We start from the raw sequence: 22766 nt of genomic DNA, 5'->3' as shown, positions 1-22766 counted from the left end.
TAGCCTCAGTTGAATAGGTAATGCTCCACTAACTAAACTTACATTCATTACAGTAACCTAACTCACTTACGTAACTTATACTCAACTGCATTGCGTAAAACCAATTGAACAACTTCTCCTTGTTCCAACTTAACTGCTTTGAATTAGAAATACTTATGTTCCATTATAGTAAAGAAATTCATTTATGTTGGACTTACTAAACCTGGTTATGTCAACAAATTTCCACACAATGTAGTTAAATAAAACTCAAATAACAATACTGTGTTCTGAAAACATTTATTACATCCTTGGAAACTTAGAAATCCAATATGTAGAAGCACAGATTTTTTTCAACATGTCATTATCCCTTTTTTTCAGAGAATTTTTAACATCGATGTTAGAAACTGTCCACTGCAAACAAATGCATCTGAAATGCTCACAATACTGAACAGTGAGACCTTATTGTGAACACACATTTGTTAAGCAAAAAAACTATTTTGCTTGATGCCACTTCAGCACTGCATGAAACTGCTCAATGAAAACAAATAACAAATACATATTAATTGCGTAAAAGCATCTGAATCTAAATTGCTTATAACACTGAACAGTGAGACCTTAGGAATTGTGAACACACATTTGTGTCAAGTAAAAACACTCAATAATATTGTGCTTCATGCCACTTCAGTAAGGCAATCTCATTTGGACTAAAAAACAAAGTAGTCCACAACAGTCATTGAGGAAAATGCATTTTCCACAAACATTTCCAAAATCTTATGACAGAGAACTTGCATTTTTTTTAATGGCACTAAAACCAAATGTTAAAGTTTTGTTTCTCCTCAGTGCTACCACGATCAATATTCACCCATCACTGCATCACTGTCCATTGAACAGTTCGGCATCCAGTCTGCAACACCGAGTCCATTCCTCACAGAACATGCAGATCCAAATGCAGCACAGCACCTGCCTGAGGCGTTCCTTCAAAGAGTTTGTTCTTCAGCACTTGCACCTTCGTTGACAGTTTGTTGGCATCAAGCTCCAGGACAAGCTTCTGCAGAACTTCAAATGTATACTTGAGATTTGTTGGATACCTCAAGTCAAGCAAGTACATGAGGCCAAGCAAAATGGCGACAGCATCTGCAATGTCAACGAGTTCATGGAGCACATTCACTCCTTCACAGATAATTCCAACATCTGCCAGGCAGTCTGTGGGCTCTGCACCTTCAACGGTGATGGCATAAGTTTACCCGGGCCGTCTCGTCCATAGCCTTCTGGTTGTCTTCAACATCCTTAAACAGAAAAAAACAAAAAAACAAAAATCAGTTACAGTATTCACACCAGAAAAGCACCTTTTCTTTGTTTTTAAGATATACTATACCCTCAGAATGATTTGCCTTTATTTTCTACTCACTCTTATGCTTAAGTGTTTTTTTGCTGCCCAGAGATTCATATAATCCTAGATCCCCGGCTACATTTGGAATATTTAACAAGTGCTCCAGAGTCTTACGCCGTGTTTCCACCGGATGCATTGAATGCGACAGCATTCGTGGGACAAATGAAATCGCGCCGCGCTGGACGCACGAGTGTCATCGCTGGTACAAATATGCAAAAAACCCTCGCCGCGGCATCGCATCACTGTTGAACATGGGAGTGTGCACGTGTAGGTGCACCCGGCTGTGTGTGTGTGTGTGTGTGTGTGTGTGTGTGTGTGTGTGTGTGTGTGTGTGTGTGTTGATCGATGGTGCGGTTTTTGTTCTTTTTTGTTTTTATGACTGTTTTTACTGTACAGCACTTTGTGTTGTTTTTCTGAATATGAAACATGCTTTTACAAATAAAGATTGAGATGCTCCGCCTGCCACCATTGCTGCTCTGCATTTGGCATGGGGAAGTCAGCATCAGCTGTGGGCGAGGCGCCAGCGTCACTTCTGGATCCATGCTGCGGAGGCGGTCAGAGCTCGGTGAGTTCCACCGTCTTCTGCAGGAGCTGCGCCCGGACGGCCGGTTCCAGCGCTGCTTCAGGCTGACGCCCGGTTTCCACCTGAAGCGGTGAACAAATGAAATCGGGCACGCCGCTCGCCGCTTACATCACGCCAACTGTTCTACGTGGTCGGAGCCCTGCTGCCCTGCGTCATCACGTCCGTGAAGAGCTCCACACTGATGGGCTGTCCTGGCGCGAATTCGCTTGAAAAGTTCAATTATTTCATCTCCAGTGACAAGCGATGAAGCGGCGGGCAGCGACCTTCGAGCGGTGGCAGTGCAAGTCAACGGGCGCGCCAATTTTTTGTTGGAAACGCCCGCGCCGGGCACCGGGCGCGTCATCGGTTGCCAGCCGACAATGGATGGGCGAGAATCGCGTCATTACATTGACTTTGTATGTAATCTAATTGCATGAAAAATGTGCGTTGTGTCCGGTGGAAACACGGCGTTACTCAGCGTAAGGTTGGGAAAAAAACTAAAGCATATCATTCTGGGTGTAACCGATGGTGTTATGAGTACGTGATATGACATTTAAAATCCAACAGGTGGCGGCGTTGTACTGTATGTAATTTTACACTGCGTTTATTTTGTATGTTGTATTTATGTAAGGCAGTGGCCATGTTTTAATCTATAGTGTTTCAGTAAGAGAGATCTTGATGTTTTCCCTGCAGCGCACTCTTTACACTTCCACATTCAAAATACTGTGAACAAAACGCATACAAAAAAAGTATTAGCTCATATATAGTATTAGCTTTTTGCCTGTGAATGATTTAAATATTATATAATATGTCATATATTAAATGCTAAATTTAGTTAATTCTCAGTGGTGGACACTGTACTTACCAATACTGAAGAGCTTCAACAAATAAGGACTGTCCAGTCGTCAAGAAATGAAGATGTAGGCCTGCATAGAGGAGCTGTAAATATAATTAAAAAAATAACGCAATGAGCCAAACACAGTGCACATAGTAAACTCAATACACTCCACATTCTCTGCTCTTCTGTTTATTCACTTCCTGATATATCTTTTTTTTTCCTTCTACCAAAATCATTAATTCCCTCCTGCTGAATCTCTCCTGCTGTGAGTTGAGAGTTGTGAAAGTTGACTGTCTGGGTGACAATAAGGAGCGGGGCTCAGCCATGGCTCAGCTGGAAGCAAGAAGGACGCCTGTTTAACTTACCGCGTGCCGCACCCCCCACCCCCGGAATACGGCTGGATGCTCCATACCGGTCCGTAGCCCCACTCCCCCGCACTGCACCGCAGTAAAAGCGGATGCGCTTCGTTTATACAACAGTGTACCCCACACTTCGGTGTTTCGGATTAACTAGTTTCCGTGTTAACTGGTGACCAGACGATGTTGAAAACCCGACTGAAGCATTTAGTTTTTCTGGTGAATGAATGTCGGTTATCTGTAATTACGTTTTTTTTCTTTTTTTCTAAGGTTAGTGTCTTTCGTTGGCCTAACTTCAACATCTGCTGTTACCAGCATGTGTTCAAAGAAATCAGTCTGCAGTTAACAGGGGAACCAGTTAATCCGAAACACCAGTAGCAAAAAGAGGAAGAAAAACGCGAAAAAAAAATCCACTAGCTTAACGCTTCAACTAAAATACAGGATACTTTGATCAGTTTTCAACCGGCGCAGTCTTCAAAAACACGCTGCACGAAGCCAGTAAAGCACAACTCATGCGAGCTGGCTGGTTATATGACGAAGCCTTACAAACAGTTCAAAGGGTTGGTTTGAATGTACTTAGCTGGCTGATTTTACTTTAACATGTTTTGATTTTAAGTTAAACTTACGAAAGCAAATCAGGTTTTAAAATGAAATATAGAAATGTCAATTAAATTAAACACTGATGTATTTATTTAACTCAACATCTGACAGAGTTCACTTTTTTGAGTGTAATACAGAGGTCAGCAACCTGTTCAAAGAGCCATATTGGACCAAAAAAACAAAAAGCAAATCTGTCTGGAGCCGCAAAAAATTAAAAGTCTTAAATAAGCCTTATATGAAGGCAACACAGCTGTAAGTGTATATTAGCTATATTAGCCCACTATCAAAATGAGTAAGTAAGCTACAAATACATAATGAGCATCATGATTGAATGTTTATTTTCCCTGCAGCGTCCTGGAGAGAATGAAACACCACATGACTACCCTGCTGTTGGTGCTTTAAGCTTATCCATTACAATATTAATGTATTATTTTTTGTCACGTTCATGAAATTGTAGAAATACAGTAAAGAAATCAAATTTTTGTTGTCATTTTTATTTTGAGGATTGAAAAAACAAAAACAAATGGAGCGTACCTATTATTAATAGGCATCCTGTAATGTCAGACCTTCCCATGGAAATAAAGTGCAATCCTCTTCAAACTTCAATAATACAATCCTCTTCTCTTTTCCATTATCTGGGTAACAGTGCAATAAAACACCTGCAGTTAAAACACAGTCTGCAACTATACAAATAGAACAGCAGCCTTTTGAAAAGGTAAATAGGTTATATAAAATGAAAATAAGCTGTTTAATTTTGATTTCAGTGCATTTCTGTGCATTCTGCAAATGCAAAGTTAGGCAGCCTGAAGTCAGTGCAAATGAATAAAATGCAGAACAATCCTTTTCTATTTTCCCACTGATGGCAGCAACAGACACAAATGAACAGGCCACAATTGCAAACGAGTAATAAAACAGCCTGCAGTTAAAGCTGCTGTAGGCAGGATTTTGCTAGTCAATGCTAATTTTTCTGTGTTTTCTTTGGATTAAATGTTAGAGTATCCATTGATAATCCTTTAGGACTGTAGCATAACTGCTCTACCGCGAGGGCGCAGCGTTTCCATCTGTCTCTGTTCTGAGCTGAAAAGAATCTCGACAGCTCCAGGCATCTTTGACCAATCAGAAGAGCCCATGAGGCTCTAACTGTGATTGGTCGAGGGGCGTTCGTCGCACGTTCTTGTGGGAGGGGCTTAACTTGCGTGAGGGCGTGATGTCAGAGAAAACAGGACAGGATTGGCTGTGCTGGGTTTCAAATCACCATCTTAGATGGGTCAAATCACCTACGGCACCTTTAAAAGGCAGCTTGTTTAAAAAGTAAAACACAGTAGAATAGCTTTCTGAAAATGTAAAGCATAAAGTTAAGATAAGGCAGCATCCTCTTCTCTTTTCCTCCTCCTCTCTCAGCAACAGACAGCACAACACCAGCACAGCAATCCTCGGACCTGAGCAATAAAACACAATAATATCCCTGCGTGTCATTTAAAATACTGACAACAATCGGAAATCTCTAAAAAAAACAGGCACTTTGATACTAAATATGTGTCTATGACAGGATTGTGTTCTCAACCGTGTAATGTGACTTCTGTTTTCGGACATCACTGGACAGCTTCTCAACATAGTTCATGTAAGATGAAACTTTCATCTTCACACAGGACTGCAGCTCTCCTCTGAGGCGGGCGGTATTTGCGCCTGCCCTTTCTTTCACCGTCTTTGCGGAGCGAGGCGGTTTTCCTCGCGTTATTACCTCTCTGGTTGCAACAAAACTTGCAGCAGTCGTGGAGTTTGGAGATGCAATCCACTTCTTAAATCGATATCTCTTCAGAAGCACTTTTCTCTCACTGCGAACTGGGTGGTCTGCTGCAAATGTAGCATGCCTTCCCTGAAAGTGTCTTTCCAAATGACTAATTTTGTTATTTGATAACTTCTCGTTACAAAACAAACATGCAGGCAATCCTTCTGCATTGGCAATAAAAGCAAATGATTCAGTCCATTCTTCCTTGAAACCTCTGTTCTCATCCGCTATCTTTCTCTTTTTACCTTTGGGATCCATGCCCCATGACAGACCGGCCGGTTTGTTTACAACAGCCACCTGCCTGGCACGGTGCCGCGCTGCAATTCTGTCGCAGGCTATGACACAAATCTTCGTTGACAGAAATTTTGAAATTTCATATTTCTGGAGCCGCAGGTTACCGACACCTGCTCTAGTAGTTCTACAGTCCAGCAGCAGCAGGAGCCGGACTGACAGTGTTCACACACATTTCTGTTCTATCCTCAGTCTGCTGTGTGGCTGTACTGCTGCAGGGAGGAGCAGGGTTTGTCTTCAAGTCGGCCATGCTCAGTGTTTTTTCAAGAGGTCAGAGGTCATTCATTCCTCAGTGACAGAAGGAAACATGCAGTCTCCAGTAAATCCTCCATCCAGGCTGAAGATATTATTGCCTCCATCAGATGTTCCTGAGTTTTTCTAAGTTTCAGCGTGGCAAACAGAGTCAACATTTAAAGCAGAACTTTGCAACTTTTTTACCTCAATAAATGTGTTTCAGAATCCCTGTGGGGGTAAACAAAGCCTTGTCATGGTGATTTGCCTGTCCCTCCACTCCCCCCGGGGTCTGAGTCCTGAAAACAGCGCTTGAGAGGAGCGACCCGACTACATCTGAGAGAACAAACCTGCTTTACAGCGCTCATACGGGAGGACAAGGATAAAACCTGTTGGAGTGCGATATCTGTCGTTGTGTTGCAATAGACGATCTTTGCATGATGTGTTGATTGGTTCTAATTTCTGTTTGGTAACTGAAAAATAAAGAGGAGTGGCACCTCTTCTGTAGAAGTGAGCGCGAGTGAGTTCGCTGCACTGAGCTTAAAGCATCTCCGAGTGTTTGATTTCCAATCAGTTTGAGTGTGCGAGGCAGGCATGTCTGCGACAGAGGGAGCAACCGGAGGAGGCAGCGCGAGGAACTGCTGCTGCAGAAGATTTAACAAAAGCACGTAAAACAAATATGAAACCCTCGCTAGCGTTAGCAACGCCACCCTGAGGGGCTCACTGAAGGTAGAACCTAAAAGACAGAAAAAAACTTTGTCTAACAAGCGGAAAAAAAGGACACGGGAGTGAGACGCTCTCTGCACGCAGGGGCGGGGGGGCGGGGGGGGGGGGGGGGGGGGGGGGGGTGATGTGGAGGACGTTTATGACAGTGAGCTTTCACAGGAGACCAGTAGGGGGAGCGCTAAAGCTAATCTTGCATAGTTCTGCTTTAAAACAAGACAAATCATTCTTCATTTCAAAGAACTCCAACATGGACTTGAGGTTTGCCCTCCTGTGTTAAAGAAGGGGTATTATCCAAAATCCACTTTTTTGAGCTTTGTGTCATGGTATAGTGTTTCCTGAACCATTCATGCATATTTGAGCAATCCCTGAATCTCCCCCTCACAGCCTTGTTGAGAGCTGAAACTTTTTTATTATTATCATTATTATTATTATTATTATTATTATTACAAACAGCTTAAACAATACAGACAAACATAAAGCATTTAGACAGACACACACCATTCACACATGGCATTACATTCAAAGGTATCAGCTCTACCGCCAGGGGAGACTTTATTAAACAAAATGACAACGTTCACAGGAAAATAGAAAAAACAACAATAAGCAACCGGACCAGGGATTTACTGATCCATCAGATCGGTGCAGAATTTCTCCATTAAAGCCATTGTCTTTACAGCCTTTAAGTTTCCAATGTTAGCGATGCATTTTATGTAAAGTTTTAGTTCTTCTAGAAAGTGGTTCCAGTTCAGTTTCTTCTCCTCCCATTTCATTTTGTGGATGTGGAATCTCCCCAGCAGTATTATGACCTGCGTTAACAGGGTTGTTTCCTTATTTTGGTGGACGTTGGTGTTGAACAGAATGTGGATCTCCTGGAGGCGGATCTTTTGGTTCTATTTGACAAAAAAACTCCAGCTTTAGCCCAGAAAATTTGACTGAAATTACACTGATAGAAAAGGTGTTGTATTGTTTCCATCTCCTTTGCACAAAAACAGCAGCTGTAGTCAATGTCTAACTTAAATCTTTGCAATGTTTTTTTAGCTGGATAAATATTATGAAGGATTTTAAAGGTTATTTCTTTGATTTTATTATTGATGCAGACCTTCTCTCCCACCAGCCCGGCCTGGTTCCAGTCTATTTCACCATATATGGAGTTCCAATAGGATGTTGCTGCCGGTCGACCTGCGGGTTGAATATTATTACCTCCGCCAGGAGGTTATGTAATCACGTTGGTTGGTTGGTTTGTTAGCAAGATCCCGGAAAAAGTAATGGACGGATTGCAATGAAACTTTGTGGAAAGGTGGGTCTTGGGCTAACTTAGAATTGATGAAATTTTGGTGAAGATCCGGATCACTGTCTGGATCCAGGAATTTTTTAAAGGATTCTTTATCATTGAGAGATAGGGAGTCTTTCACATGGTTGGGCAGGCCCGCCCACAGGGGGGACAAACGCCTGGTTCACAGGACGCACCGCTTCTGATGCCGAAGTGGGAAGCGCCGCTCACCGACTGTCAGATCGGCGCAACTGTTAACCGATCTGACGGTTCATACAAGAGGTGCGGGACAGCGCCGCGTGCGTAGCGGCTCCTGCTGTGGACCGCGGCGCTCTGCTCCTCTCTATTTTCTCCACGAGCTGCGCCGTGGACCGCCAGTTGTAAAGCTGGACAGAGCAGATCGCACCACACAGGAAGTCGGGAACGGAAAATACGAGAGAAGATTAAATGTAGTAAAATAACATAAACTATGTCGCTTTTCGGTTTTCCTTTTCAGATAAACACACACACACACACACACACAGGGAGAGAGGGCGACAGAGAGAGGCACCGCACGCTGCAGCGCTCCGCTCCGATCACACCCCCCCCAATCACAATGTTGTGTGATTATACTGTATCTGGTGTTCTTGTGGTTGTTGGTGACTGATTTGAGCTGTGGCGGAGGTCTGCCTCTCTGAGGGCCAAATTCTAGTTTCTAATTAATTTGTTTGAGCATTTATTTACATCCATCCCACTTATTAATATCTGATTTTCAATTTTCTGAGTTTGTGGGTTGAATTTGGATCCTTTTAATAGATGAATCAAGCCTTTTGGAATCCCTGAAACAATAATGTTATATTCTATTTGTGGAAGTGAGATTTGGTACTTCATGATTAATTCGTTATAGCTGATTATTTCACCTCGTTCTTTTATTATTTGATTTGCCCAGATAATTCCATTGTCAAACCAGGTTTTGAAAAATAAAGTTTTGTTTTTGTGTGTGATGTTTTCATTGTTCCAGAGAGCAGCTGGTTGGTGAGAAGCCCTTCTTGTAGATCAGCCTTCAGCAGGGCAGCGCCTGTTTGTGGAAATTAGAGAGCTCAAGAGGGATTTTCTCTATTTTATACTTACATTTAAGCAAGAACTGAATTCCACCCACCATATTGAATACATATTTTGGGATAGCATTCCACATGTTGAGCTCCTCTTTTATTAACCGACATAAATAATTAATTTTGAATGCATTATCGAGTGTTTGAAAACTTAATACTTCAATCCCCCGTCTGCTTTCTTACTGCACATGACTTCCCTTTTTATATAGTGGACCTTGTTCTTCCAGGTGAAATCAAAAAGGATCTTGTCCAGTTTATTCAGACCATCTGGGCTCATCTCCATCGCTAATGACAGATAAACAGATCTTGATATTCCTTCTGCTTTAGCCAGCAAGGTTCTGCCATACAGGCTCAAATCTCTCATGAGCCACATTCGAAATTTATTAGTTATCTGGTTAATTATTGGGTCAACATTTAGAGCACAGCGCTCAACCTGATGTGAATCAATGATCACCCCCAAGTAAGTAACTCTAGTTTTAACAGGAATATCATGGATCTGTTGGTCTTCACAAGTTTTCAGTGGTAGTATCACAGATTTGCTCCGATTCAGCCGTAGTCCCGAGACATTTGAGAATTCTTCAATACACTGCACAACCTTCCTTACTTCCCTCCATTCTGCACAAATATTGCAGTATCATCAGCGAACTGAGAGATCTTGAAAGAATTCCCAAATGCTCGAATACCCTCAAACTGATGCTTTTTAACATGGACGTTCATGATTTGTGTTACTAATAAGAAACGCTCGGTGCTGCACATCTCTGCCCATAATGCACAGCTCTACCCATAATGCACAGCTCCACTCATAATGCACAGCTCCGCCCCAGCTCTGACGTAGTCTGCACGGCTCCTCCTGCACAGCTGGCGCAGGGGCGGGGGAAATACACCGCAAATAGCCGAGATGGGGGGGCGTGACGTTAAGGTGAGGAGATTCTCAAAGAGACAGGGACTCATTTCCAGTTGTTTGAGGCAACCTGAGGCACATTTGATTTAAAGGTACTGTAGGCAGGATTCAGCATCTCTGCGATTTGACCCATCTAAGATGGCGATTTGAAACCCAGCACAGCCAATCCTGTCCTGTTTTCTCTGACATCACGCCCTTACGCAAGTTAAGCCCCTCCCACAAGAACGTGCGACGAACGCCCCACGACCAATCACGGTTAGAGCCTCAGGGGCTCTTCTGATTGGTCAAAGATACCTGGAGCTGTCACGATTCTTTTCAGCTCAGAACAGAGACAGATGGAAACGCAGCGCCCTCACGGTAGTGCAATTATGCTACACTCCTAAAGGATTATCAATGGATACTCTAACATTTAATCCAAAGAAAACACAGAAAAATTAGCACTGACTAGCAAAATCCTGCCTACAGCAGCTTTAAGTTGTTTTTGACACATGCAGCTTTCACTGTTCAACTTGGGGCAAAGCTGTTGCTTGAGTGTGCTGTAGACTGATACTAAAGGGCTAAAAAACATGTAATACCCCTCCTTTAAACTGTAGTTTGTGCCGCTGTCGCCATTTCTACCACAACCAACTTTCCAACATTTGCTCTGGGCTACCTGTCTTTTACCACAACTCCACTTGAAGAAATCAGAAAATAACTTTTATCCTCTGACTTCAAAGCTGTTCTTAAAAGTAACAAGTCGTGAGGCTCTTCATAGAAATGTAGTGGAGTTTTACAGTATTTGTCTTTCACTTGTTTTGGAGAGACTGTTCTCCCCAAGCAAACGACCACAGTGGTCGTTAATTCATGCCTCGAATTACGACCACGGGGTAGGTTTTAAAATCAAGCGCCCCCTATTGACTGTATAAATAATGTCACAGACACCACGGACTGGAGTTTTTTTTTTGTGTTTTTGTTTTTGAACGGAACAGAGCGGAGCGGAGTGAGTTGTACTTAATAATAATAATTACATTTGACTGCAAATACAATTCTCTGCATTGAATGACTTCAGTTTTATTTTCAAAACAGAACGAAACCTTTGAAATAGTTTCTGAAACAGATCAGAAGCCACAATATGAACCACAATAACAAAACAAAAAACAAATTTATACAATGGAAAATATTTGTATTGTAATTTACACAGTGCTTCTCTTGAGTCAAATATGCTCTTTGTCTTCAAGGTTTCCACATTTCACATTTCTCCCTGAAACGTCTATGTCCAAACAAGGCTGGTTCCAAAAGAGGGAAAATTAAAAATGTGTCACAGGACTAAGCATGATACCAATCAATCAATCAATCAATTTATTTTTGTATAGCCCAGTATCACAACAACAGTTGCCTCAGAGGGCTTCAAGATGTTACATTTGTCGGTAAAAGTAAAAACAGTGAATAAGCATAATGGTAATATGTCAATATTTACAGTAACGAGACAGAACGAAGCAACCACCGCCTTCGACCCTCACATCCGGCAAGAAAAAACTCCAAAAACCCAGTGGGAAAAGAAGAAATCTTGGGGAGAACCACAGTATGGAGGGATCCCTCTCCCAGGGACGGACAGCTTTGGCAACAGCTAGCATGAGACAATAAGAAGTAAAGCCTAGGACTATGTTGAGGACAGTCCGTTGGACGGTCCAGCACAAGAACCACGGATCCCAGCAGTAGAACCGAAGCCAGTCCACGGGCAGGACCGACAGGGGTGTCCTCCCGGTCCGGACGGAGCTTGTTCATAGGCCTTCGTAATAGTGGAGTCAGCAACTGAAACTGGAGAAGACTCCCCCTCGAAGGTGGGGACAGCAGGTGAAAAGCAATGAACGGACTAAAGGGAAGAACATTCAGACATTAGAGGAGGACAGGGCTCAGTGCACCGTACTTCCCACAGCATTCTAGCTCCTGGGGCAGCTTTGTGGATACTTAACCTGTTTAAACTAGTATTTAGTTAGTATAGTTTAGTTTAGTTTAATTTAGTTTGGTTTAGTTTAATTTTGTTTAGTGTAATTTGGTTTGGTTTGGTTTAGTTTAATTTAATTTAATTTAGTTTAGTTTAGTTTAGTTTAGTTTAGTTTGGTTTACTGTAGTTTGGTTTGGTTTACTTTAGTTTGGTTTGGTTTGTTTTAGTTTAGTTTAGTTTAGTTTAGTTTAGTTTAGTTTGGTTTACTGTAGTTTGGTTTGGTTTGTTTTAGTTTAGTTTAGTTTAGTTTAGTTTAGTTTAGTTTAGTTTAGTTTAGTTTAGAATCCCTAGCTGACCTGATCATAGGCTGCATCGAAGAGAAACGTCTTGAGCCTAACCTTAAATGTGGAGACTGTGTCTGCCTCTTTGACACCACTTGGAAGCTGGTTCCATAAAAATGGTGCCTGATAGCTAAAGGCTCTTCCACCTAGTGTCCATTTAGAGACTCTAGGAGTCACCAGTAACCCTGCATTTTGAGAGCGAAGTGCTCTGATTGGTTGATAAGGCGTTAAAGCATCTTGGAGATAGGTTGGAGCCATCCCATTTAGGATTTTGTAAGTGAGGAGAAGGATTTTAAATCTAACTCTAAACTCGACTGGAAGCCAGTGAAGAGATTTTAGAACGGGAGTAATGTGTTCACGTCTTCTAGTTCCAGTTAATAATCTGGCGGCTGCATTTTGAACCAACTGAAAGTTTTTTAATACACTTTTTGGGCAGGCTGCGAGAAGGGAGTTGCAGTAGTCCAATCTCGCAGAAACAAATGCATGGATGAGTTTTTCTGCATCGCTTCTAGGTAAAATGTTTCTTATTTTAGCTATGTTGCGCAAGTGGAAATATGCTGTTTTACAAGCCAGGTTGATGTGTTTCCAAAATGTGTCACAGGACTAAGCATGATACATCACTGTAAAGGAATTGATCAGGGGAGTTTGATTATGGCAGACTGGAAGTTTGAATTTGCTCCTGCTCAGAGATATTGACCTTTGAATTTTGACTCTGGTGCTTCTTTTAAAGCCTCTATTTTGTCAATGAAAAATGCTAGAATCATGGGACCAACTGTTATACAAAGCTCTTGAACTCCACTATCCTGTCAGGTTTGACTTGATATTATCACCAGCAGGGGGCATCACGATATGTGGTAAAAACTAAATTTCACTTATGTATATCAGTTTCATTTGAAAAAATAATCCAAAGAAGCATGTTCCTCATCACTCTGAACCCCTAAATGTACTTAATTCATATATTTCACTCTTCTATTGAGGGAAAACGGGTATTTTGAAGATAGAACTACAACTCCCAATTGCGCCATGATTGCAAATCCATGGATGACGTCATGAATCTTTGTAGTTCTTTCTGGGGTTTGAACGTAGGGTTACGTTTCTGAGTTTATGAACGCCAATAAACCATATGAACAGCTGAACATGTACTACCGGTAATGTGTAACCAGTGTCTTATGAATTGAGTGTGAAGAAACACATCACTGTGGATTTATTTCTGTGATTTGCCAGCTACCGTGTGACTCCTCGATGTTGCAATTCCTGCGAGATCTTGTGTTCTCGCGATACCAACAATCCCGCTCTCCAAATCAATGGTTTTTCGTCCACTGACAGTCTATAAGATGATTTTAACGCAGGACTTCAGGCAGATGTGGAAGCCCGTTTGATCTGGTGCATACTCCCGCCGAACAGATGTGCATATGAGACGGATGTGGCGGGTTATTGTGCATATGAGACCACTCGTGTTCTTTGCACTACGATTCCCATGATTCTTTGCGGCCTGGTCACATGAGCACACCTCCGATTGGTTAAATATATATCACACTAAATAGTTCAACATTCTGATCTTCAGGACCTAAATTTCAACAAATATAGTCAAACTGAACCTCTAAACATTTTAGTTAAAGACCCCTGGTCACTTCATCTTCTTCATCCATCCATCCAGAGCTGACTGCTGTCCTGAGTGAAACAGTCCCAGAGTGTGGACTCAGAGCTCTTTCAGCCTGTTTCTGAGGAGCTCTGCTTCATGTTGAGCAGCAGTTAGGACTCCTGTTGGAGAGAAAACCCTTCTGACTGTCTTTCTTCCTGCAGGGTGGACCATGGTGGAGAGCAGTGGTTGAAACCTGGTCCCAGGAAGTGTAAGTTGGACTGATGAGGACCAAACAGTGTCTGTTTGTCTTTCAATCAAAGGTTTTGATTCATTCAAACATTACTGACAAGAGAAGTCTGACAACAAGTTTCCTCTTAAACTTTCTCTGAATGAACAACATGTCAGGAAGTCCAGAGAGAAGAAATCCATCACATGTGTCAGAGGATGACTTTTCTCTCTTTCTCTCCATCAGATTTCTCTCAACTTGAACTGGATGAAAACTCAATGAACAGAAAACTCAAACTGTCCAACAACAACAGGAAGGTGACACATGTGGAGGAAGAGCAGCTGTATCCTGATCATCCAGACAGATTTGATGGCTACTGGCCTCAGCTGCTGTGTAGAAATGATCTGAGTGGTCGATGTTACTGGGAGGTCGAGTGGAGCGGATGGGTTTATATATCAGTGAGTTACAGAGGAATCAAGAGGAGAGGAGGCAGACAGGAGTGTTGGTTTGGATGGAATGATCAGTCCTGGAGTCTGGAGTGCTCTGATAAAGGTTACTCTGTCTGGCACAAAGACAGAGAAACATCCATCTCCTCCTCCTCCTCCTCCTCTGGTAGAGTAGCAGTGTATGTGGACTGTCCTGCTGGCTCTCTGTCCTTCTTCAGAGTCTCCTCTGACTCTCTGATCCACCTCTACACCTTCAACACCACATTCTCTCAACCTCTCTATGCTGGATTTGGAATCTGGAACCCTGGTTCTTCAGTGAGTCTGTGTCCTCTGGAGGAAGGACGGTCTCTGTCTCTGACAGCAGTCCTGTCAGCACCAATCAGAGATCAGAGAACATCAGTGGAGTTCAGCAGGGTTCACAGACGGAGCCTCCAACACTTTGTAAATATGTGGTCAGTTTCAGTTTCAGGACGTTTTCTAACCTCCTCAAGTCTTTGTCAGCAACAGTGGAGACGATGAGGACAGGACTCTTCTGATGTTTGTCTTCTGGTCCAGCCCAGCCGGTCCTGATTGGACCAGTCTGGTCTCAGCTGGACTGATTGAAGGAGAGTCTGACTGAGAGTCTGAGTCTGTCAGTCTGCTGACAGGCTGGAAGTGAAGCTCTTTTTAACACTGATGGACAAATGAAGCTTTCTGAAGCTCTGATGCTGGATGGAAGCTTTGATTTGATTTGATTTGATTTATTTGGATCCCCATTAGCATGGCAATGCCAAAGCTATTCTTCCTGGGGTCCATACAACATCTTTACAATGTGTCAATGCAGTTACATTATTTACAAAACAACCCATATATAAATGCAACATCAAACAAAAAATACCAAAAAATACACAACACAACAATACACAAACAATACAAGACCGCTCCCAGGTCAGCAGAGATATATAATACTTACATATCATATCTACCTAAATCTACATATATTATGTATATTGGTCACACAAAACTCAAATTTCTTTTGCCCTTTCATATCACACCCAACGCCATTGAAGCAAAAATGGACAAGGTCCAGCCTCCTGTCAGGACTGTAAATATCTCATAGCAGTAATAATACTACTACGCACACATGATTACTCTGTGCTTCACTGCTCTTTGGTTCTAATTGTCGGACAAAAAAACTGCATTTTTTTCGATTCTCGACTTCATGAAAGTAGTTTAAAAATGACCAGCAGGGGTCGCCCTGTATTGATCTCCTCATCACACCGAATGTATAAACTTGATATCTTAATAATCAATAGATATGCTGATATGCTGAAAAATAAAAACATCTCCTGTGGTTATTTCTAACTAATCCAGCCTCACTGGACTGTAGCCTTCATTTGTGATCAGTGGAGTAACACAGTTTATTGTCATATTTCATGTTTTTACCATGTAAATATCATAAAACCAGGACAACAGCTCGCTTCCATACATATTTCAAACAGTACTTCTGACAGAGAAGCATCATAATTCATTTCCACAGATGACATGAACTCTGAAACTGGAGCCATGACAGTCAGAATGGTCTCTTTGTTGTCACAGTGTACAATGAGATTGGAGAATTTCTCCTTGCAGGAACAGCAAATATTACAAATGTAAAAAATATACAACATAAATGTCACAAAGGATTAATATTCTTTTTTTAAGTGTGAAAGAATTTTGAATAACAATGTAAAAAGGTGAATTGTACACTTTAGTGTGACTGTATTGCAGGAATTGAGTGGATATGACTCAGTGAACAGCAGCAGAGACACAGCTGCATTATATTGTTGAGCAGTAGTTTCATGGGAGAGTTTAGGATGGCGATGGCTCTTGGAAAGAAGCAGTTTTGCAGGCTGTTTGTCTTCACTTTAATGCATCTGTAAAGCCTCTCAAAGGGCAACAGGTCAACAAGCTGAGAACTGGATGTGATCTGTCCTTGATGAGGTCCTGAGTTCTGCTGAGGCACCAGGTACAGTCGCTATGAGGGAGGGGAGGGGACAGCCAGCAGGCCAGTTTTACTGATATATGCCATAGAGGTTTTAGAATATACAATCATGTTAACCCAGATTACCAGTATTTTTGCTTAGAAATGAATAAATCAGAGACCCCATGTGGCCAAAGACCAAAACCAACCATGAACCCAACCTGGATGAGCAGCTCCTCAAATCCTCACCAGGTCAAACTGTCTCTTTTAACCAAGTTGAAACTAAGAAAGGCCGGTTGTTTGCAGTGCTGTCAACAAAGCAAATGGTGCAAACTTTGAGAAAAGGAAAATATAAAACATGCTTTGTCTTATTTCACACTCCATGTGCATTCATTCATAGCTTTGATACCTTCACTGAACTCCTATCATGTAGACAGTCATGAAAATAAAGAAAAGAAAAAAACATTGAACGAGAAAGTGTGTCCAAACTTTAGACTGGTCGTGCTCCTCAGTGTCAAACAACCACTGCAGCTTCCTGTCTTTGTTGTCACGACTGGAAATATCCTGATTAGTTATATATCAAAGTTTCAGACTTTGCACATGGCAATTTCTACATTTAGACAAACTCCATAACTCCTGTTAGAGCTTCAACTCTTTTTGCAGGCAACTGACACTCCAAAGGAGTGAGATAAAAGATAGAATTTATTAATTTATTGAATGTTCATGTGATTAGAAATATGCAAAAGATAAATAAGCACATTTAAATTGGTAGGGGGAGAGTTTGGGATTGAGTCTTTCACTTTAGAAAGACTCCATCTACATAAATCCAGACCACCACCCTACACACCACCAGTATGACAACAATCTGAGAGCATGGGTTCACACTGCTGACATGAGACGACCATCAGAATGGATACTGACCATTCCCAAGCACATTAAGAGGACTAATACTGACTCATCCCAGATATTATTATGGTCCGGAATAAGGGATATGTAGTACTGTTATATTTGTTGTGCCTGCACTGGTAAGAACAAATTCTCCAATCTCATTGTACACTGTACAACCACAAAAACGAATATTGTGATTCTGATGGCTCCAGTTTCAGCGTTCATGTCTGTGGAAATGAAGTATTCTACTAGAAGTTCTGTTTGAAATATGTATTGGAGACAGATTTTGTACTGCTTTAATGATATTTATGTGGTGAAACATGAAAATAAAAATATAACAATAATCTTTTTTTTATTTTTAGTGTATCTATCCACATTTCTATTGATTAAGATATTGAGCACGGAACACGGAGTGATGAGGAGATCCACGCAGGGCGACTCCTGCTGGTCATTTTTTTAACTACTTTCCTGAAGTGTAAAAAAAATGCAGTTTAGCGTCTAACAATCAGGACAAAAGAGCAGTACAGCACAGAGTGAGCTTGTGTGTTTAACACTAATGCAACTGCTATGATATTTGCAGTACTGACAGGAGGCTGGAGCGTCAGTCAGGCAGTCATACAGGGTTTTAAGACAGACCTTTACTCTGAAGAGCACGGTGCAAACATGAGCCAATCAGGAGTGAGAAGTGTTAAGCCCCGCCTACCTGTCTAAAAGGGAATAATGGGTGGAAAATCCGTTTTGTCAGTCAGAACGGAAAAACAAGAAATTGAGTTGAATTCTCGTTTTTTCGTTTTTGCCCAAAAACGAAAAAACGAGAAAACGACCTGTTTATTGGAATCTGATGATGTCAATTTAACAGGAAATCAAACTAACAAAAGGTACCTTGTCCAAAAACCCTGATTTAATCATTAAAATTTAAATCAGATTTGACAGTCACCCGTTCTTTTACTGTTTATCTCAAGGACCATTTCTGTTGCAACGGTGCACTTTTAAATAACACTTGTACTTCCAATTAACCCATATTAAGTCTCTATTACACACAGATGTTTTTTGACTAACGTCTTGAAAATTATTTTGCTGTTTTCTTGTGTAATGTTTTCTGGTAGTGTATTCCATTCTTGCAGAGCTCTGTACATAACCATTCGTTTAATTGTATTTGCTTTTGATTTAGGTAATGTAAAATTTCCTCTGGTAGCATGTCTGGTTGCAAAGCTATGTCTAGCTGAACTAAAATATACATTTTTATACAAGATTGATGTTTTTTTGTAATTGAAATGTTTATAAAGGAAACCAGAAATGAATACAATAATCTTTCCTTTACCAATAACCAGTCCAAACACGTGCATGGCTCTGGTATTTGTTCTGTAACCACAATGCAAAGCTATTCTTGCTGCTCTATTTTGTACAATTTGCAACTTTTTTCTATTTTCTTGTGACGTACTAGACCAGATTACTGGACAGTAGTCTAGAATTGATAATACTCGAGATTGCAAGACTAGTTTAATTACACTTAGTGACATGAAAGCTGCACACCTTTTCACAACAGAAACAGCACTTCCCATCCTGGATACCATCTTATCAATATGTCTCGTCCATGATAATCTATTATCTAACACAACACCAAGTAATTTTGTTTCTTGTACTTGTTTTACAGCCACATTATTTATAAAAATATTCAATTCAGGCTGTTCTTGTAAAGTATATGTTGTACCAAATATAATACTGTTTGTCTTCAATACATTAAGTACCAACACATTTTTCCTGATCCATTCCACCACAGATTGCAATTCCTGCTGTAGAGATGTACGAGGGAGGACCGGAAAAAAACCGGACACTGGTTCTAACTTTTAATGTGTCTAATTGTAAAAATTTTTCAAAGCTGTCGCCTTCACAGTAATCCCCGCTGGTTTGAATACACCGTTGCTTCAGTGTTTTTCAGCTTTAAAAGGCGTTTGAAAACTCGCGCGTAATGATCCCGTTCAGTGCGTCCTTCGATTTTTGTTTAACCTCCTCGACGTTCTCAAAACTCCGCCCCTTCAGCTCTTTCTTCATTCTTTGGAAGAGAAAAAAGTCACAGGGGGCTAAGTCCGGCGAATAGGGTGGTTGAGGCAGCAGGATCATCCCATTTTTCTCCAGGAGCTGCATTACGCGCAGGACCCGGTGCTCCGGCGCGTTGTCGTGGTGCAGCCACCACTCGCCATCCCGCCGAAGCTCCGGACGCTTCTGCCTCACTGCTTCTTGGAGCCCCTCAGGACCTGGATGTAGTGGTCCTGGTTAACAGACTGCCAGGCGGCACAGACTCGCTGTGTTCGGCTTCCAGAAAAAAAAGATCCTCGCGGATCTTTTCCTGCGTGCGTGAGGATGCGGTTCGACCAGAGCGGGGCTGGTCTTCAGTGGACATTTCGCTCCTTTTAAAGCGCCCATACCACTCGAAAACCTGCGTTCTCCCCAGGACATCATCTTTATACGCCTCCTGGACCATGCTGAGTGTTTCTGACGCTCTCTAGTACTAGTGGTAAATCCTTTGTAAAGATTGTATATAATAAAGAACTTAACCGCGAGAAAAAAAACAAAAAAACGAGCGTGTACTGTCGCGCGACGTTAAACACGACCGTAAAAAGATCTTCCTGAGGCACAATTCACGCTACAAAGAAATAAACATAATGCACACTACAAAGAAATAAAATGCCAAATTTTTAATTTACCAGCACCGACTGGCTTCTCTCACAAGGATCCGGTCGTCTTGGTGGAGCACGGAGCAGAATGAAAGTGCGTAGTGGAACTTACTATCCGAAAAAAAATACTTCCACTCAAAAGCTAATAAAAAAAACACATAGTTCCTTTTGGTTATGAGCTTACCTATCTCAAAGGACGTGTATACAATAAAACGTAGCGTGAAATCATCAGTAATACCATCATTTTGCTTACCTCTCCTCTCCTGTCTGTTTAGTCGATGTTATGTTTGGAATCTCTGGAATTTCCCACTGCGCATGTGTATTTCGTGCTGCGCATGCGCAGAACTGTGGTGTTTGAAGATCTGACCTGTATGGTGATTTGTCGTAACACCGGTCCGGCACCAGCATTTTTTGGGGGAGAATTTGAAAGGAATGACGTAATGCGCGCTCCGGCTGGTTAGGTTTCATTTTGTCCGCCATTACTCCGCCAGATGCTTAGTGAGCAACAACTGAGCAGGATCTTCCAGGAAGTCAGAACAGACTGGCTTCTAGCACTGCAGCTCCACACAGACTCCACCAGGGAGAAGACACTTAAATCTTACTCGAGCGCTTCGAAACGAGCGAAGACGGAGTCCCCCTCTTCCGTGCACGCGAGCCACAGGGACGAGTTTTTCACTAAGCTGCATTACGCCCAAGGCCTGTAGGGAGTGCTGCTACGCATAAAACGTGCAAACTCCTTAAGGCACTTTTAAATGACTTTTCAACCATGACATCACTGACTGTGAAAACCCATAACATTTTAACTTTTTAATCAATATTTCATAGTCAATAAGATCAAAAGCAGCTGTAAAGTCCAGCATAACTGCTCCTACTAATTTCTTTTGTTCTATGTCCATTAACCAATCATCTGTCATCTGAGCTAGGGCAGTCGCTTTGGAGTGGCCTTTCCTGTATGCATGTTGGTAATCCGTGGTTAAAGAACAACTAACCCCCTGGACAGAGATTTACTCCGCCCCCCTCAGGATTTGAAAAGGGGCGGGCTGGGCGGATTGGAAGGGAGAGGAGGGAGAGGGGGAGGGAGGGGGGGGGTTCAGTTGTTGTGACAGCGCACACTGGCAGACATGATTGACGTATCCGTTAGTTTTAAAAATGGAAAGTGACAGCGACCGCAGCAACCGCAGTGCTAGTGCTAAAACAATGCTAATCTGATAATCGTTACGAAAAAGATTACTCGCTCTGGTCCCACTCCAACTTTTAGAAGGCCGGTTGTAGGGGAGGCATCTGCTTAAATAGGGCTGTACCCGATGACATACGATGGATGCAGGAGCGTGGGCGAAGCGTGCATTGGATACGGCATCCAGCCAACCGCGAAATTCAAATGTAGTAAATGCAGTTAAACCATTTGGGGCGGTAGTAAGACAGTTTTTGTCACAAAAATAGGATTTTAAACAAGTTTGCACTAAATTTTAAAAGTAGTGTCAGAAACGAGTAGACAGCAATATAAAACATGCATTTATACAGTTTATCAGCAAAAAAAAAAGTGATTTGGGGGTTAGTTGTTCTTTAAATTATTTAAGGAAAAATAAGTTCTAATTTGCTCTCAGACCACAGTCTCCGTTATTTTACTTAACACGGGCAGTAGACTTAAGGCCTCAGTATACTCCCCCGTCGCCGCTACGTCGCTCCTACGACGTAGACGTCGTAGCCCTACGTCGGGCTACGTCGGGGCTTGACGTGCGCCTCCCGAAAATTCTGACTTGGCGTCGTTTTGACGCGTGGTGACGTGAACGTCGAGGGCTGTGATTCGTCCGCTTTCGCGTTGTTTATAGAATAAAGTAGAACTCACCCGAAATGCTTTTCTGATCCGAACAGTGCTTCGGGAGAAATTTAGATCCAAAACTGAGCGGCGCACATCCCTATACTGTTAGCAGTGTTAGCACTGTTAGCAGACGGGGCTATGTGTATAGCCGCTCCTCAAACGGCTTTAATCGTCCAAAAGCTCATTAGTTTCACCAATATTTCATCACGGTCTGCTCAGCCTCTCCTCCTCCACAGCCCGGTGTCACCAGATATGTCATATATGCAGATATATGTTCGGTAAATGCACGCGTCTAGATACGTACGTCTAGAAATCTATGTCTATAGATCTATGTCTGGGTAAAGCCGGAGCTACGGAAGCCGCATCGTTGTTGTGACTGCTAGCGGCTTGGCAGAGGAGGGCGTTCCCTTGACGCAGGAGCAAGATATGTTCAGTAGCGGCGTAGGGTTGCCGGCGTAGGAACGCCGTGGCGGCGACGGGGGAGTATACTGAGGCCTTTATAGGACGACTATTAGGTCCAGAAAATGACTGTTTTGCATTCTTTAGCAGTGGTGTTATTTTTGTCTTTTTCCATTCTTGAGGACACAACATTTCTATCAAACTTTGGTTAATAAAATGACAGATGACCGGGGCAATCAAATCAGCCACCGTTTTTAGAAGTGTACCCTCCAATCCATCAATACCTGGTGGCTTATCTTTACAATTTCTCAACATATTTTCTATATAACTAATATTTGCAGTATCAAAATTAAATTTGCATTTTTTCCCTGACATTATATTATCTCTTATTAATAAGTATGATCATTCATTAGCTATGTCTTGAAAATTATTTCTTAAATTGTTTCTTTTTTTAATAAAATAATTATTTACATAATTTGCTATCTCGGTTGGTTTGGTAA

At 41.9% G+C, this 22766-nt stretch overlaps 2 long non-coding RNA genes across 3 annotated transcripts in view; both read right to left on the bottom strand.

The window, feature by feature from the left end:
• Positions 1 to 353: 353 nt before the first annotated feature.
• Positions 354 to 4677, bottom strand: LOC115402165 (uncharacterized). Its single transcript, XR_003933091.1, has 3 exons — positions 4260 to 4677; positions 2797 to 2870; positions 354 to 1265 (listed from the first exon to the last, which is right to left on the bottom strand). It is a non-coding gene; the product is annotated as an uncharacterized LOC115402165 (long non-coding RNA).
• Positions 4678 to 8351: 3674 nt separating this feature from the next.
• Positions 8352 to 22766, bottom strand: part of LOC115402164 (uncharacterized) — a 22802-nt gene continuing 8387 nt past the window's right edge. Inside the window, exons 2-3 of one of the 2 annotated variants that reach the window (XR_003933090.1) lie at positions 22000 to 22003; positions 21712 to 21722 (exon numbers count right to left, since the gene is read on the bottom strand). This is a non-coding gene — a long non-coding RNA (uncharacterized LOC115402164). Of the gene's footprint in view, positions 8364 to 21711; positions 21723 to 21999; positions 22004 to 22766 lie in introns of those variants that run through there. The other variant, XR_003933089.1, reaches the window with a different exon arrangement.

Source organism: Salarias fasciatus, chromosome 15, assembly GCF_902148845.1.
Source record: "Salarias fasciatus chromosome 15, fSalaFa1.1, whole genome shotgun sequence".
NCBI classification, from domain to species: domain Eukaryota; kingdom Metazoa; phylum Chordata; class Actinopteri; order Blenniiformes; family Blenniidae; genus Salarias; species Salarias fasciatus.
Note: the sequence above shows the minus strand (reverse complement) of the source record. Positions and strands in the feature narration are given on the sequence as shown.